General features: G+C 44.8%; 1 long non-coding RNA gene across 1 annotated transcript in view; it reads right to left on the bottom strand.

Annotated features, from left to right (window-relative positions):
* Positions 1-14,126, bottom strand: part of LOC147916193 (uncharacterized) — a 34,499-nt gene extending 20,373 nt beyond the window's left edge. The window contains exon 1 of the long non-coding RNA XR_015553502.1: positions 13,897-14,126. This is a non-coding gene — a long non-coding RNA (uncharacterized LOC147916193). The remainder of the gene's footprint in view (positions 1-13,896) is intronic.
* Positions 14,127-14,591: the final 465 nt, after the last annotated feature.

Genomic DNA, 14,591 nt, shown 5'->3' with positions numbered 1-14,591 from the left:
CTGGTTCACAGTGAGCAGTCAGTAAGTGTTTGTTGGATGAATGAGTTAATGTGCTAAGTCTTCTAAGATGATTACATTGACTGTCAAAGCTACACAACTTCTAATAAAACAGCTCAGATATTAAGCTGAACCACTGAAAAGTAGAACCAGTCAACTCAATCAAACATGAAGACAAAAGAAATCTTATCAAAGGCCCCAACCAGAGTAGTCTCAGTAGAAGGTGAAGGAAGGGGCTCTAAACTCAGCACTCAAGGGCATGAGGTTCAGAAGATTCTGGAAGGGCCATCATGATCCAGAGAGCCAGGGATCAGGGAGGACGCAAGAGAGGACCAAGGAGGCACCTGTGTTGCAATGGTGTGTAGCTCAAAGGAGGAAATGAGGACCTGAGGACCCATATCCAGGCTTAAAGGAACTGAGGGTCCCCCCAGATCCAATGACTGCCCAAGAACACCCCAGGCAAGAAGCTTAAAGATATTTTGTAGCTTCTAACCCAAACAAATTTAGACCAAAACATTATCAAGACATAGATATTCATCAAACTGAACCAGGCAAGCCAAAATTTATGAAGGATTGCAAACCTGGTAATAGGCAGATTTTGTTTTTTGGGTTTGTTTTATTTTGCTTTTATAGATTTGAGCTATTGACGCATAGGTGGGGTTAAGTTACTTACCTAAGCTAAAAGAGTTATTATGTGACCTAGTTGGCATTTGGAAGATGAATGGATGATGGAAATGCAAAGCACATGCCACCTTTGCAGATCCATGTTATCTCCCCATCACATATAGGGGACAACAGAGACTCCCACAGGGCCATCTCCTCACCTCTCCCATCACAAACTTGTATTTTCAAAAAGAATTCTCTGAGGTACAAAGATGTGAGCACTCGTTAATCAGCCTAGAAACCTGTTTCTTTAATAGCAACTGTATTAATGTTGGTTCAATTGTGGTTTTTCCCCCTACCTATTAAAGTGCCTTTTCCACAAAAGTTCTTATAATTGGCAGTAGGTTAGTCTTTAGAAAATCCTCAACTTTTAACAAATACTTTAACACTATGTAAGCAAAAGATAAGGAGGAAGAGTAATTTTTTTGCCAAAAAATTAAAATAAATTTGCTTGCCTGCTTTGTGCAGATTGAGCCTGAAAATACAGGCTTATGAGATTGTTCTGTGCCCTCTGGTATGTTTCACGTGTTGATACAGTTAGATGTCTTCTATCCCACCTTCTAGCTGGTCTTCAACTGTCAAGTTCTTCCTTATCCTGTCCTGGATATTCTATGTTGAGTCTTTCTATTGCTTTTGGGATAGTTGTAGGTTTTATACAACTCATCTGAGTCTTTTCTCTTTTTTGGGTATTTTTTCTTTGAAACCCTTGGTAGCCATGAATTCAGTTTTCATTGACTGGCTTATAATTGACGGTTTGTCACCTTACGTATCACCTACTCTGGTTCTTTGATTTTCAGTTCAAAGACTATTCCTGAGCTCGGTCAGAGTTCTGCACAGCCTTGTTCTGACCCTTGACGTATTCTTCTTTGTTTTCATATCAACAATGTCTTGTCTATGAAAATGCTTGTTGTAATTTACAATTATATTTACTTTATGTGCTATAGTTTTTAGTTCATCTTCTTCGGTATTAATTACTTGATCAACTCTTAACAACATAGAAGGAAGTCATCCTGAACTAGATGCTTATAAAGGTGAAAAATATGAGTGTAATATTTTAGCGATATTTGGCAAGAGCAGCCTGAGACATTGAACACTCCCTTGGATCAGACACCCCATCCAACCTGGTCCCTGTGCAGAGAAGAAGGCAAAGAAATTTAACTTTTCACATTAACAATGGTTTCTGCTGCTGAACAACACTGCAAATTCTAGCAGGCTAGGTAGAATTCCATGGAGAACTATCTTCAACTGTCATTCTGAATGAATAAGAACAGTATGAAAGTGCCAGTCTGTCCACAGCCACCCCAGGGCTTCTCTCCCATCTTTCCAGTTCAAGGCAAGAAAAGGCTAGAGTGGATCTGCCTGTAGGAAAATCCAGAGGAGAGTAGTGAGCAAGACAGTTTGGCCCAAATGGAAAAATGAAAATGGCTTAGAAGTCTTGTTAAGATCCTTCGTGGTTGGGAGAGGAACTTGGGAAACCAAGGTATTGCTTCCCAAGCCTATCCTACTTAGGCATATTAGAAAAGAGAACTTTGAAAAAGGAGAAATAGATGATCCACTCTGCCTCATGTATTCAGGTATTCTGTTCCTCCAAGAATCAAATAAAAGAACAGAATCAAATAAAAGAGTGAAAATGAAGACTGGCCAGGCTTCTTCCTTCCTTGTGAGAATGGTTCAGCCCAGACTTTGTACTCCTTCACCTAAACACACACACACACACACACACACACACACACACTGAGAGAGGGAGAGAATAAGACATAGAGAACTAAGTAAAAGGAGATGGCTAGGCCTTCTCCCAAGGGAAGTAGAACCAACTTCTCTTGATACCTATGAAAATAATCCTCATGTCTTCCTCCTTTTAACTGTATGAAAACTTCATCTTGGTAGAATGAGGAGTTTATCCCTAGAAGCATATTGAACAGAAGGGCCTGTGAAGGGGAAAGGAATCTTCAGTTTCCTCCCCACAGATACCAGTGAATTCCATTCCATACTATTTTTGGTATAGAGTGGTTGAGAGAAAAAAATACCTGTCTGCTCACTTTTTTCACTCCCCACTCCTTTTTTTTAATGCCATAGACTTCTTTGCCAACCCTGTGAAACCCAAGGACCCTTTCACAGAACAATGCTTTTAAATACATAGAATAACTTTCAGAGGATTAGAAATAAAACCTATCATATAGAAATAGACTTCTACCAATGGATTCCTTGGGGAGTCCGTGGGGCCCAGGTTAAGAATCAGTATTAAATAGGGCTGTGCATAAGTCAGGGTCCCTGTAAGAAATAGGTGGCACACTCAAGTTAAGATAATTTGAGGATTATTTAATCAAAAGATATTTACAAATCATGGGTAGGGTGCAGGGAAACCACATGGAGTTGTGAGGTACATGATGCCAGAAACTGCGAGCTGTTATTAACAGCAGAGACAAGAGAAGAGGGGAGCAGTGTGCAGGGAGCACACCTCAAGAAGAGTGACTCAGTCTTGGGAATGGGCCAGCCACAGGTGACCTTATGGGGAGGGAGCCAGGAGCTCCCTGACCTGACCTCATTCCTCCTGATCCCCAGCTGGGGCTCCCCAGAGATGCTGTACATTAAGCAGACTTTTAAAAAATGTAAATCAATTTAGGTCTCAATAATTCTCCTGCCCTAGAATCAGAGACCCCCCAAGTCCTTCAACTCCCACTTGGCCGTTGTCCTGGGTCTTGTGTTCTGTTATAATCAGGAGCATCATCAAAAGGTAGGATATGGAAGCAGGTAAATTTCCATGCACAGATGACGTTGGTAAAATGTTCATTTACCACAACTCAGTCTTTATTTTTGTTGGCAAATATTTAAAAATACTTTAAACCATATGTGGAATTAAAGTAATTGATTTTCTCTCCTTTTTGCTACAATAATTTTTCTTTTGTGATTGATTTAAAAAACAACACTCACTGATAGGTTTTTCAGGAAATCTCATTATTTGCAGGTTAGTTGGCCAGGACGTCAGCTGTCTGTGCTAAAGGAGAAATCCTTTACAAATTTCATCTTGAGAAATGGTTCAAGTCACCAAATTGTTTGGGAACAGCTAGCTATTTCATCTTTGAAAATGTAGGTGGAGTACTTGGGAACTATTTGAAAAGTCATTTGTTCCAAGGGTTTGTATTGTCATTCTACAAATTACACAAAACTATTTGAAAAGGAAAAAAAAAGAATAATTATCAACCCACAGAGATTCATTGAGAACGTATGCCCAATGTTCCGTGATGGTTTTCCTTTTGTAATAGTAGAGGACTAATGAAGATCTGCCCTGCATGTCGAAGGTCCAGGCAGAGAGGCATGTGGTCAATTACCTTGGTGTGAAGGTAGAGCCACTGCAGAGATGGAAATCATTTGCTCTGGGAACTCAGCCTGCACTGCTGTGAAATGATTTGCATACGAATGTACCAGGAGTTCCCAGAACTGCGTTCCTGGGTGTTCCCCTCCTCTCTTTCCACTGCTGGCTGCCTGATTCTGTTTGGGTGTGTGTCTCCATGTGTCATAATATTCTGTTTTAAAATACAGCAAAGTTCAAGAAGTTTTGCTTCCTTAAAAGCAATCTTGGTGCCTAAATATGAAATACTGAACTACTTTCCACAGGGTTTTTTGTTTTGTTTTGTTTTTGAAGTACAAAGCAGTTCTCTAAAACTGATCTCCCCAAACCGAGGGTGGGATGGGAAGTTCTCTTCTGACACTGGCTTTTCTAAATAGCAAATTCCCCACATTGGTGTTCTCGAGGCTTCTTTTCCTTTCCTGGACGTCCAAACACGGTGGGTGACTTGATGAGTGGAGAGGGTATTTGTACTTGGGGCTCTTTGCAAAACATTCCTTTTTTTTTTTTCAGGCAGTGATTCTCTGCAGAAGACTTTTTTTTTTTTAAATGAATTCTCAGAGGGCGGACAGGGAAAAGGGAGGAACGGCTGAATATTTCTGCTAGTGTTTTGACCAGAACAGCCCTAAAATGTTCTGTTTATTAACACGGGGGAGAACGGTTTGTGTAAGGTTAACGTTGGAATCACTTAGCCTGGTCACTCCTTCTGTAGAGTGTCTGCATGAATTAGAAAAGGCTGCCAGGTGCCCATCTGTTAGCAATACAACCCTAGCCACAAACACAACTGTCGTGACAACCACACCGAGTTAGTCTTTCAAATAAAACTTGTTAAAAGCTGCTGCCCTCCAGCCTCCACCCACTGCAGTTAACTGAATTAAAGCGCCCTCTAACTAGTAGTTATTTTCTTAGGCCTTCCACACTTGTGCAGCTGTGCCATGCCGGCCTTCAATTTAAAATAACCCCACCAGGATGAGTGTTTACAGTCCCCCAAGGTCAGGATGTGTTTAGGGTGATGTCTGAGAGCAGTGTCCCACTTGAACTTTCTCATGCTGCAGGGCCTGCATCCGGGGCCCTCTGGTCTCCCCTCTTACATGGTCTTTAAGTCTGGGAACTGATGGATCAGCTGATTTTTTCCAAATGATGGCGAACCACAGAGACACCCTTAGAGTAGGGCTCTAGTGTAAGGGCTGGAAAGGCTCACCCTCAGGCCATGCCCCTCCCTGGCCCCCTGGTTTTCCCATTTTGATGAACTTGGGTGGCAAAGGCAAGTTTGGGCTAATTTCAGCTCACCTGTGAAATCTGAGTAGAGGAGGGAATCAAAGCTATAACTGAGTCCACTGGCACTGGGTTTCTTGTAGGATGCATTTTCTTTTACTTTATATGTTTGAAATGTTAAGAGATCAAATGGACTAGTGACCCCTGGTATGATTCTTTTATCTAAAAGCAATTTAATGCTCTCAACGTGCTCTCTGAGGAGCTGTGTGCTTTTAGAAGACCTGCCCATAGTGGAGACGTATCTTCAGTGTAGGCTGTGAAAATGGGCACTCTACTTAAAAAAAAAAAAAAGGCTAGGGTAGGAAAAGTGAAATGATGGTGAAACATACTATGTATTTCTGAACTCTTTGTACCTTTTGGAAAATGAAAAAGAAAAGAGCCCTTTCTGATTGTTAGGAGAATGCCCAGAGGCCATGCCTATATCTGAACAATGTGGTCAGAGGGAAAACAATTGTGCTAAAAATACTATGAGACAAACAGTGCCCTTTAAAATACCAAATTCCAGCTCACACAGCTGAGGTGTTATGGACATTGAGGGAGTCTACAGCACCTGGTGCACACTCATCACCCACAGTATTTGTTGAGCGAATGAGTGGACAGACAAGAAGTAATGATGATGGTGATAGCGTCACAGGACAAACTTGAAAAGAGAACAAGATCATGACTCTCACACAAATAGAAGATCAACATGTCAAACATCATAGTTAGTGTATTAATGAAGAAAGCAGTAAAATGTTATTACAACTGGTTCAAAAGAGAACTCAAAGGAGCCCACATTTATAGCGGATAAGGATGCTGAAATGAATTTACAAAGGAGTGTAAACTGGCAACATCGGTCCACATCCACAGGGTGAAAATCAGTTGTCTTCTATGGGACACACTATGCTTTTCTGTGGGCAGAATTGTTTAACTATCACTTTTCTACAAATTAACTTGTATCTCTACAGAGTTGTAAAATATCCTAGTCAAAGAAAAACAAAGGTGCACATCCTATAGAATCAAATCATCCTTGTAATCCCAGTCTTCCCAACAATCCCTTGACCAATTTCAAAATCTCCCGCAATCCTGCTCTACAGTAGCTGACGTGCGCGTAGGGCTTATGTACCGAGCACTGTCCTGGGTTGTACGCTTTACCTACAAATTTACCTAATCTTCACAACAACTCTATGAGGTAGGTACTTTTAGTAACCCATTTTACAGTTGGAAAAGCAGAGAGAGATTAAGAAACTGGCCAGAGGTTACAGAGCAAGTAAATAATGGGCCAGGATTTGGACCCAGCTGCCAACTCCACCGCCTCCAGGCTCTTTCTGAGCTGCAGCCCCGCCTGAGGATGGATGTGGTCCAGGAGGTCAACTAGCCCAAGAGAGAGGCTCTTGTTACTGTTGCTCTTGAATTCACATGAGATATGGGGGGTGGGGGGTGGGTAGGGCGTTTGAGGCTCTCCTGGATTCTCCGAGGGCCTTTGGAAGTAGAAATGGGTGCATTGTGTTTCTTGATGTTCCTTTGTTTACTCATCAAATCTGCAACTGGTACAGCCTTTTTACCTCACCATGATTTGCATGTCCGTAGACTCTGATGTGATGCCATAAGCAGTGGTTGTGACTTAACAGCTTCATGGCAGGTTGAGTGGAATCCAGTAATTACAGCTAGATATCTGCCTATTAAAAATCCAAGCAGCAAGTGAATTTGGGCCAAACATTGGTCAGTTGTGTTTGCCTCGGGACCTGCCTGTCTGTTTGCTCAGGTCCACTGCAGTGAGACAGGCCCCGTAACGAGGCCGCTGGCCTGCTCTGCCCCATCACAGGGCAGTGCTTGGCGGCACCCCACGCGCCGCCCTGAAACTTTATCCTCAGGGGACCAGGCCTAGTTTTGTACAGTGGAGTGTGACAAACACAGAGAGCTGTGAATTCCCAGACTGGCAAAGTCTGTCCTATCCATTTTCTCCCCTAGTTTTACTGCTTCATATGAAAAAAGAAGGTCCAGGAAATATTGAGTACAGTCTTACCACTGTGCCCTGGGAGCTGTAAACCTTTACTGGCCTTGGCCTCCTGCTATCTCTCACTCTCACACTCCTTGAAACTGGGGAGAGGATTCCGGGGAATGTCGCCCCAGCACTGTGTTGTGCATTTGCACGTTAACTGCAAAGGTTCCAGGAAACGACGAACGCCTGTGAAGCTCCCCTTCCTTCTCGGCCATCGCCTGCCTTGAGCCAGGGCAGCCGATTCCACAGCCCAGTTGTGCCCAGAGAAAGAACCCAGGACGGGCTCTCCTCGCTCAGCGCGGGGTGCCCTTCGCTTTAACAAGACCAGAGTGAAGAGAATAAGTCATCTACAGTTTTGGAGGAGTGTGATTTTCTTTTTTGCTAGGTTTTTGTTTTTAAATGAGCTTTGGCCCTTCACGTATAAGTAAAGTTTGGGCAGGAACTGATGTTTTATGTGACAAAACAATGTCATAATGATAATAAAAATAAAGTCGGTCTCATTTGTTTAATTGCTCTGTCTCTGAAAATGTCCTTGTAGAGAGATTTGGTGAGGGAGGAGTATTGGGTCACATTTTATCTGCAAGGGGCGATGTCAGAAAGACAGCTCCGCGATGGCAGGGAGGGTGGTGATGATGGCTGTTACTGATTCGCCCAGGGCTGTGCTGGAGCCAGGGCAGACAGCAGCACCTCCTTTCCACACTCCACCTCATCAGTAGCCTGAAATTGGCGAAAGGATATTCACACCACGGTAACTGGCAAACACTACAAGTCAGGACTTCCCCTGCTCCCACCAGAGTGCCCTGGTTATTAAACGTGTGCTAGCACACAGCTTAATAGACCCCAAGTACCTAAAGCAGTGCTTGGCGTACAGCTGGTGCCCAATAAATACTTGTTGAAAGAATGAAGCAATGAATATTGTTGACAAGTTATGGGAACCTTGAAGAAAATTTCACTCTAGTTAAATAAATAATATCTTTAAGGTATCTAAGTTTAGAATTTTATCTTGGGTTTCCTTAACAATATAATTTAACTTATTTTTTGGTAGGCAATATACAAGCTGTTTTTCATACTTTGCTTCTTTTAGTCTCCAAACAGTCTTATGCAAAGTGGGAATTTTTCTCATTTTATAGAGAGGAAATGAAGATTCAGAGTAGGAAAGTGAAGGGCACAGTGCTATTGAGGGGCAGAGTTCACCTTCAAACCCAAGTCTGGGTTGACTTCAAAGCCACTGCTTGGCCATGAGACAACAATACCTCATTTTAACAGGGAGACCTGTGTCATACAGTGAAGGCAGAAGGACTCGCCCCACTACTTCAGGAGCCATGCCCAGGGCGCCAACGCCCTCCTTCAGTCCTCATGCTGCCTCCAGAGCGGAGTCCGTGACCTTCCAGCTCAGCACGTCTTCCCTTATTCCCCATTGGGAGAGCTAAGAACAGACACATATTGGGGGCCCTGGCAGCAGTCAGTGCATTCCGGACTCAGGGCAGGAAAATTTAGCCCCCTGGTTCCGCCTGGGGCTGTCTTGAGCAGTGCGTGGTGAGTGTGTTGGCTGAGCAGAAAAGACACGTGATGTAAAACAGCTACAAGATGTGGTCTGAGGCGGGAAGATGGCTGTCTTGGAATGTAAGCCTTTACTTGGCACAAGGACTTCAGGATACCCCAGAGTCTCCTCTGTGGTCCGAGGCTTTGGGATACCCGCTGTGCCCCTATCAGTTGGCAGATGGCCAGCAGGAGGAGAGACGAGAGAAGCTGGTCTCAGCCCTTTGAACATCTTTGATGAAAAGGCTGAGATGATAAGGTGTTTAAACTCACCCCCAGCAGCCCACCATACCTGGTCCTGTTCCGCCATTGGGAATAAAAGGACAGCTGCCGGCCCACCCACTCTCTCTTTTTCACTAATGCTCTCCTTTGGGCCCTTCACCTGCCCACTCGCTGGGACCAAGTTTCAGCCTGGCTATGGAAAGGGAAATAATGGGGGACCACGTGATGTGGCAGAACAATGGCTGGTTCTGCCAGGCCCACATTCTATATGAAAGAGAGAAATAACATGGCTGTCACTGGGAGACCAGAATGCTTGTGGGGGAAATACAATAATGAGAAATGTGCCTATTCAGCTGCACTGAATTCATCTGAGCTAAAATTAGGATTGGAGGCAATCAATCCTACCCATGTTGCTACAGTCTGCTTTGAATAAAATTCACAAAAGTTCAGAAAGAAACCCTGTAGTGCCACTTTCCTGAAATTTCAGTGCCTTCATCAAAAAGGATGTCTGCTATTTCCTGTCTGTGGAAGGTGGTTATTTCTAAAACTTAGTTTTGCAGGTTTCTGGCTTTGAGATTTTTTCTACAACCTTTAGCCTTTACTCTGAGGCATGGCCCTTCCAGTTGGGCTGGCCAGGTAAAGCCCTGGATGAGCTTCCCCTTGCTGAGGAGGCCTTGGCATCGGGAACCACCTGTGGGTGATTATTTGTGATCTTCTCTGAGGCTGCATAACGCATGGCTATTTCACTCCTAAAAGCCAAAAATCTAGGAAATATGTGCAACATATGTAAAAGAAAGTTAATGCTGTTACTACACAAAGAGTTCTTAAAATCAGTAAAATGTAGATAAAGCTGTGAGACTGAAATAAAGTTCCTGTGTCTTGGGTCCAGATTGCCAGGACCCATGGGCTGGGAAGGATGGCCTGGGCAGGTCGGGTGGCACCATGGTCAGGGGTATTCAGGGCCTTTGACGTTCTCCCAAGTGCAGTGGGAACAGAGCGAAGAGTCTTAGAGGGGCTCAGGGAGTGGCTGGAGGGGAAAGCAGCCTGATTATAGCTGCATCTCCAAAGTCTCTGTCTGGAGAGCGGTTTGAAGAGGCTGGGATAACAGCTTGTGCTGGTGACGTCAGGAGGGTCCAGGACAAAGACAATGGTAGCTGGAAAAAGCCTGGAGGTTGTGGCATTGAAAGAAGGTGAAAAGAACTAATACACTTTTAGGAGGAAACATTGACAGACTTGATGATGGTTTGGATCTGGGGATGAGGGAGAAGGAGGGCTGAGGATGACTCCTGGGTCTCTGCCTGGGTAACTGAAGCCTGGCAGCCAGGGGGACCACTGACAACAGCTAACCCTGGAGGAGGAGCAGGGTTGTTGCCAAGCTGGGAGGCGAGAATCATGAGTTCAGTGTGGTTCATATTGAATTTGAGGCTACCATGCAGTTGCGTGGTGACATGACAGAGGAGAGGGCTGAGCTGCAGGTATAAATTTGATTCCCATCTGACCACAGGTACAGTTTGGGGCATAGGTAGAGAAACAAGTGGAGAGGTCCTAGGACTTAATGTTTTAGGAACTTCAGAATTAAATGTCCAGGTGGAAGATGATGAACTTGGAAGCAGCTAAATAAGAAACAGCCAGGGAGATGGGAGGAAAGCTGGATGTCATTGTGTCTCAGAGAGGAGAAAGAGCACTATAGGTCAAAGGTGCTCAACGCTGCTGAAATGGCTGATATGTCTACTGAGTTCAGCAACACGGAGCTTATTGGTAACCTAAGTGAGAATTGTTTAGTTATAGCTACGAGGACAGGGGCCGAACTGGAGTCAGTTGAGAAGCAAGAAGAAGCTAGGAAATGAAGCCACAAATATAGAGAGACCTTTAAAGAAGCATGGCTGTGAGGGGGAGGAGAGAGGGAGAGAGAGACACAGCAAGAGAAAGAACGAGAACCAGACAGAAAAGAGTCAATCATGGGAGGATGTGGGCATAGACTCCAAGACACATGTGCACGATTATCTGAGCCTGGAAGAGAAATGGCTTATTTTGAGTGACAGGAAGAAAGGGAGACTGGAATGCGGTGCAGACGGAGAAAGGATTGTCAACTTGGTATCTGGAGACATTGGGAGTTCCCACGTGATGGCTCCAAGTTTTCTCTGTGAAGTAGGAGCCGGGTGGCTGTTGCTGACAAGCATAAATGGAGGAGCCAGAGGAGAGCAGAAGTGGACAGAAAGAACCTTGTGCAGTGTAGACAGTGGGCTACTGACTAGACAAACATCAGAGTAGAAAATCCGCTCAGACGGCAGACTGCTCTTTTCTCTGCTTCAAAATCTTGTCCACATTGATGTACAAAGTGTTCCCTTGCACAGTAGCTGTCACATAAGGCAGTATCAGATACGGTATTAACCTGCTAAAGCTGCTATAACGAAATACCACGGACTGGGGGCCTTAAACAGGGGAATTTATTTCTCGTGGTTCTGAAGGTGCAAGTCCACGGTCAAGATGTTGGCGCCCTGGTTCCCTGAGGCCTCGCTCCTCGGTTGGCAGATAGCGGTCTTCCAACTGTGTCCTCCCACGTCGCTTTTCTGTGCACGCCCATCCCCCGTGTCTCTTCCTCTTCTTATAAGGGCACCAGTTCTACTGGATTAGGGGCCCATCCTTATGGAAGGCCGGATCTCCACATATAGTCACATTGGGGGTTAGAGCTTCAACATAGGAATTTGGGGAGACACAATTCAGTCCATAACAGGTAAGGAAAGATGAATTTCTCTTTTTAGAAAGTGGCAACACCTTCCTTGCTGTCTTTAAAGTTTTCTTTAAAGGTTCCAGGTGCGGGTTGCTTCTTTCTCACTTATTGTAATGTCAAACACTTCACAGAAATTTTCCGTACTTTGTTTTAGTCCACAAAGATTTTGGTGGAAAAAGAAGGCAAATGAAATTCATCCAATTCTTTTTCAAGTAGATCCAGGGATATGACATTGTTTTCTCTGCTTCTCTAAAAATTCTCTTGAGCAAGTTTGCTCTAAAATACTTTTTTTGTGTGTGTGTGAGGAAGATCAGCCCTGAGTTAACATCTGTTGCCAATCCTCCTCTTTTTGCTGAGGAAGATTGGCCCTGGGCTAACATTGTGCCCATCTTCCTCTACTTTATATGAACACCACCACAGCATGGCTTTGACAAGCGGTATGTCTGTCTGTGCCCAGCGTCCGAACCTGCGAACCCTGGGCCGCTGAAGCAGAGCACATGAACTTAACCGCTACTCCACCGGGCCGGGCCCAACTCATTTTAAAATACTTTTAAAAGGAGCTGAATTAAAATTTTTTACAACAACAAGTCTTGCAGTAAAGATAGGTTAGAAAAAGAAAACAATATTGATATTTTTTACTGTAAAATGAAATAGTTTCACCATTTTTTTCCTGAGGAAGTTTTCAAAATATTTACTTTATCTTAGAAGATTCTGACAAAGTAAATGGAAAAAAATGATTTTTTTTTAAAGGTTAGATTTGGTGTTTCCCCCATGTCTTCCCTCTTTAAGCTTACTGATATTATTATGACATTTGTTATGAATACATAACCCACTTTTCTCTTTCCTAGAACTTTGTATTCAGAGATAAAACTACTGATAGTTTATTAGGATATCTATGTAACTTCAGATTAGGTTTGGCTGTAAGTTACAAAGACCTGAAAAACAGTAGGTAAGACAGGATCGGAAAAGTTTCATGTCCTCATGTAAGTCGGCTCAGAGAAGGGGAGTTCGAGACTGTGAGGTGCCGCTATAGTCGTGGGGAACCCAGGCTTTTTCCAGATCTCTGCCTTGATAAAAATCTTCTCCTCATAGTCTAAGGTGGCTGCAAGAACCCCAGCCATTTCATCTGAGTTCTGATCAGAAGAGAAAATGAGGTAATGAGGAATGTCATATCTTCTCCCTTTAAGGAGTATTTCTAGAAGTTCCACCCACTTCCAATTACATTTCACTGGCCAGAACTTGCAGCTAGTTTCCTGGGATCCTGGAGGGTGTTTTCCTTTAGTGGGGTGCAAGGCTGTCCAGAATAAACTCAGAGCTCTGTTGCTAAGGAAGATGGGCAGATCAGATGCCAGTGGTTACAAAGACTGCCAGTCCTTTGCATACCATGCACAAGCCGTGGCTGCTCTGTAGAGCATTAAGCTGGGGGTGCTGTGAACTCCCTTGCTCTGGGCAGACAGAGGCCTAGACCACACAAGAGCCATAAAGGTAGGAATAAGTTCAGAAAACACACGAGCTGTGTGCTGCAGTTCGGTAAAGCATTGTCGTAGCCATCATCTCGCTTAGTCCTTATAATGATGTTCTGAGGTAAACATTAGCCCAATGACCTGGATGCTCATAATTACTTCATAAATTGTTGGAAATAATATAATCCGTAGGAAGTAAGGCTCATATTCCAGGATCTGGCTTAAAAATCTATGCGCTGTCTGCCCGAGCAGGCTGCGTAGACTCCCCTAATTGTAGCTGAGCACCCTGCCTGGCTCTCGGGCAGGGGCCCCGGGGTCATCCTGGACCTGTCCCCTTGCCCCAGCCTCCCATGTCCATGCTCCACAAATCCCATGATGATCCTCCATTCACATTCTTTTCCTCCGCCGCCACCACCACTACCTCGCCCTGCATCGTTGTGGCAGCCTCACGTTTTATAGGTTTTTGATGCTATTCTCAACTCCTCTCCAAATAATCTCCTAAAATTCAAATCTGAGCACATCACTCACCTCCTCACAATCCTTGTAAGCTTTCTCCTCCCTCAGGATCAAGCCAGCCTCTGGGCAGACACAATTTGAGCTCACTGACTTTTAGTCTGATCTCTTCCTGGAGTTTTTCTCTCTCTCAGGTTTCCAGAGAGTTTGAGCGATGTTCACTTACCTGGTTGCTTGCTCCCTCTGTGTCTCTGTCCTCGCTGCTGCTCTCCCTGACAGATGCCTCTTCATCCTTCGGAGCTTGGTCCAGACTGTTCTCCTGGACCGAGAAGCTCTGACCCTCCAAAGCCAGGCTGGGTGCCTGACTAGTGTGCTCAGCTCTGTACGGCATTTTGTGTTTCTCGTCCCTCTCCCCAGCTGGACAGCTAAACCTCGAGGGTGATGTATTAAGCCCGTCTGTTTACTCTGATACTTTGATGTCTGGGGCCTAGCTGAGCCTGCGGGGACTGCCCCGCCCTGACCATGTCCTAGAGCTAGTGAAGGACTGGTCTGTGAGCACACCGTTCATACACAAAGCACCCAACCAAAACCCCACCCCCACCACCTCCTGTGGCAGCTCTCACACGCTGGCCCACTCTTCCCCAGCCCTGATCACCCCAGAGACAGGTCAGACAACTCAGGGCAGCACCTGTGCCCAGAATCCACTGAAATTATTCAAACGAGCCAATCCTGAGGCTGCTTACCCTGCCTCGCCTGTCCCTCCCCTCGGAAATGGCAGGAAAGGCTCTTCCTCGTGTTTCCCCCACGTCCTCTGCCTCCTGACTGACCCCAGTGCTCCCCATGTGGCCCCCTCCTCTTGGGAACTGTGAATAACACACTGTCTTTTCAGTGTGACTCGCCCTTGGGTCTGTTGGCCTCACC

The sequence above is a fragment of the Ceratotherium simum genome, chromosome 10 (assembly GCF_057802395.1).
Source record: "Ceratotherium simum simum isolate JZ-2026a chromosome 10, ASM5780239v1, whole genome shotgun sequence".
NCBI lineage: Eukaryota > Metazoa > Chordata > Mammalia > Perissodactyla > Rhinocerotidae > Ceratotherium > Ceratotherium simum.
This window is presented reverse-complemented; position numbering and strand designations above follow the sequence as displayed.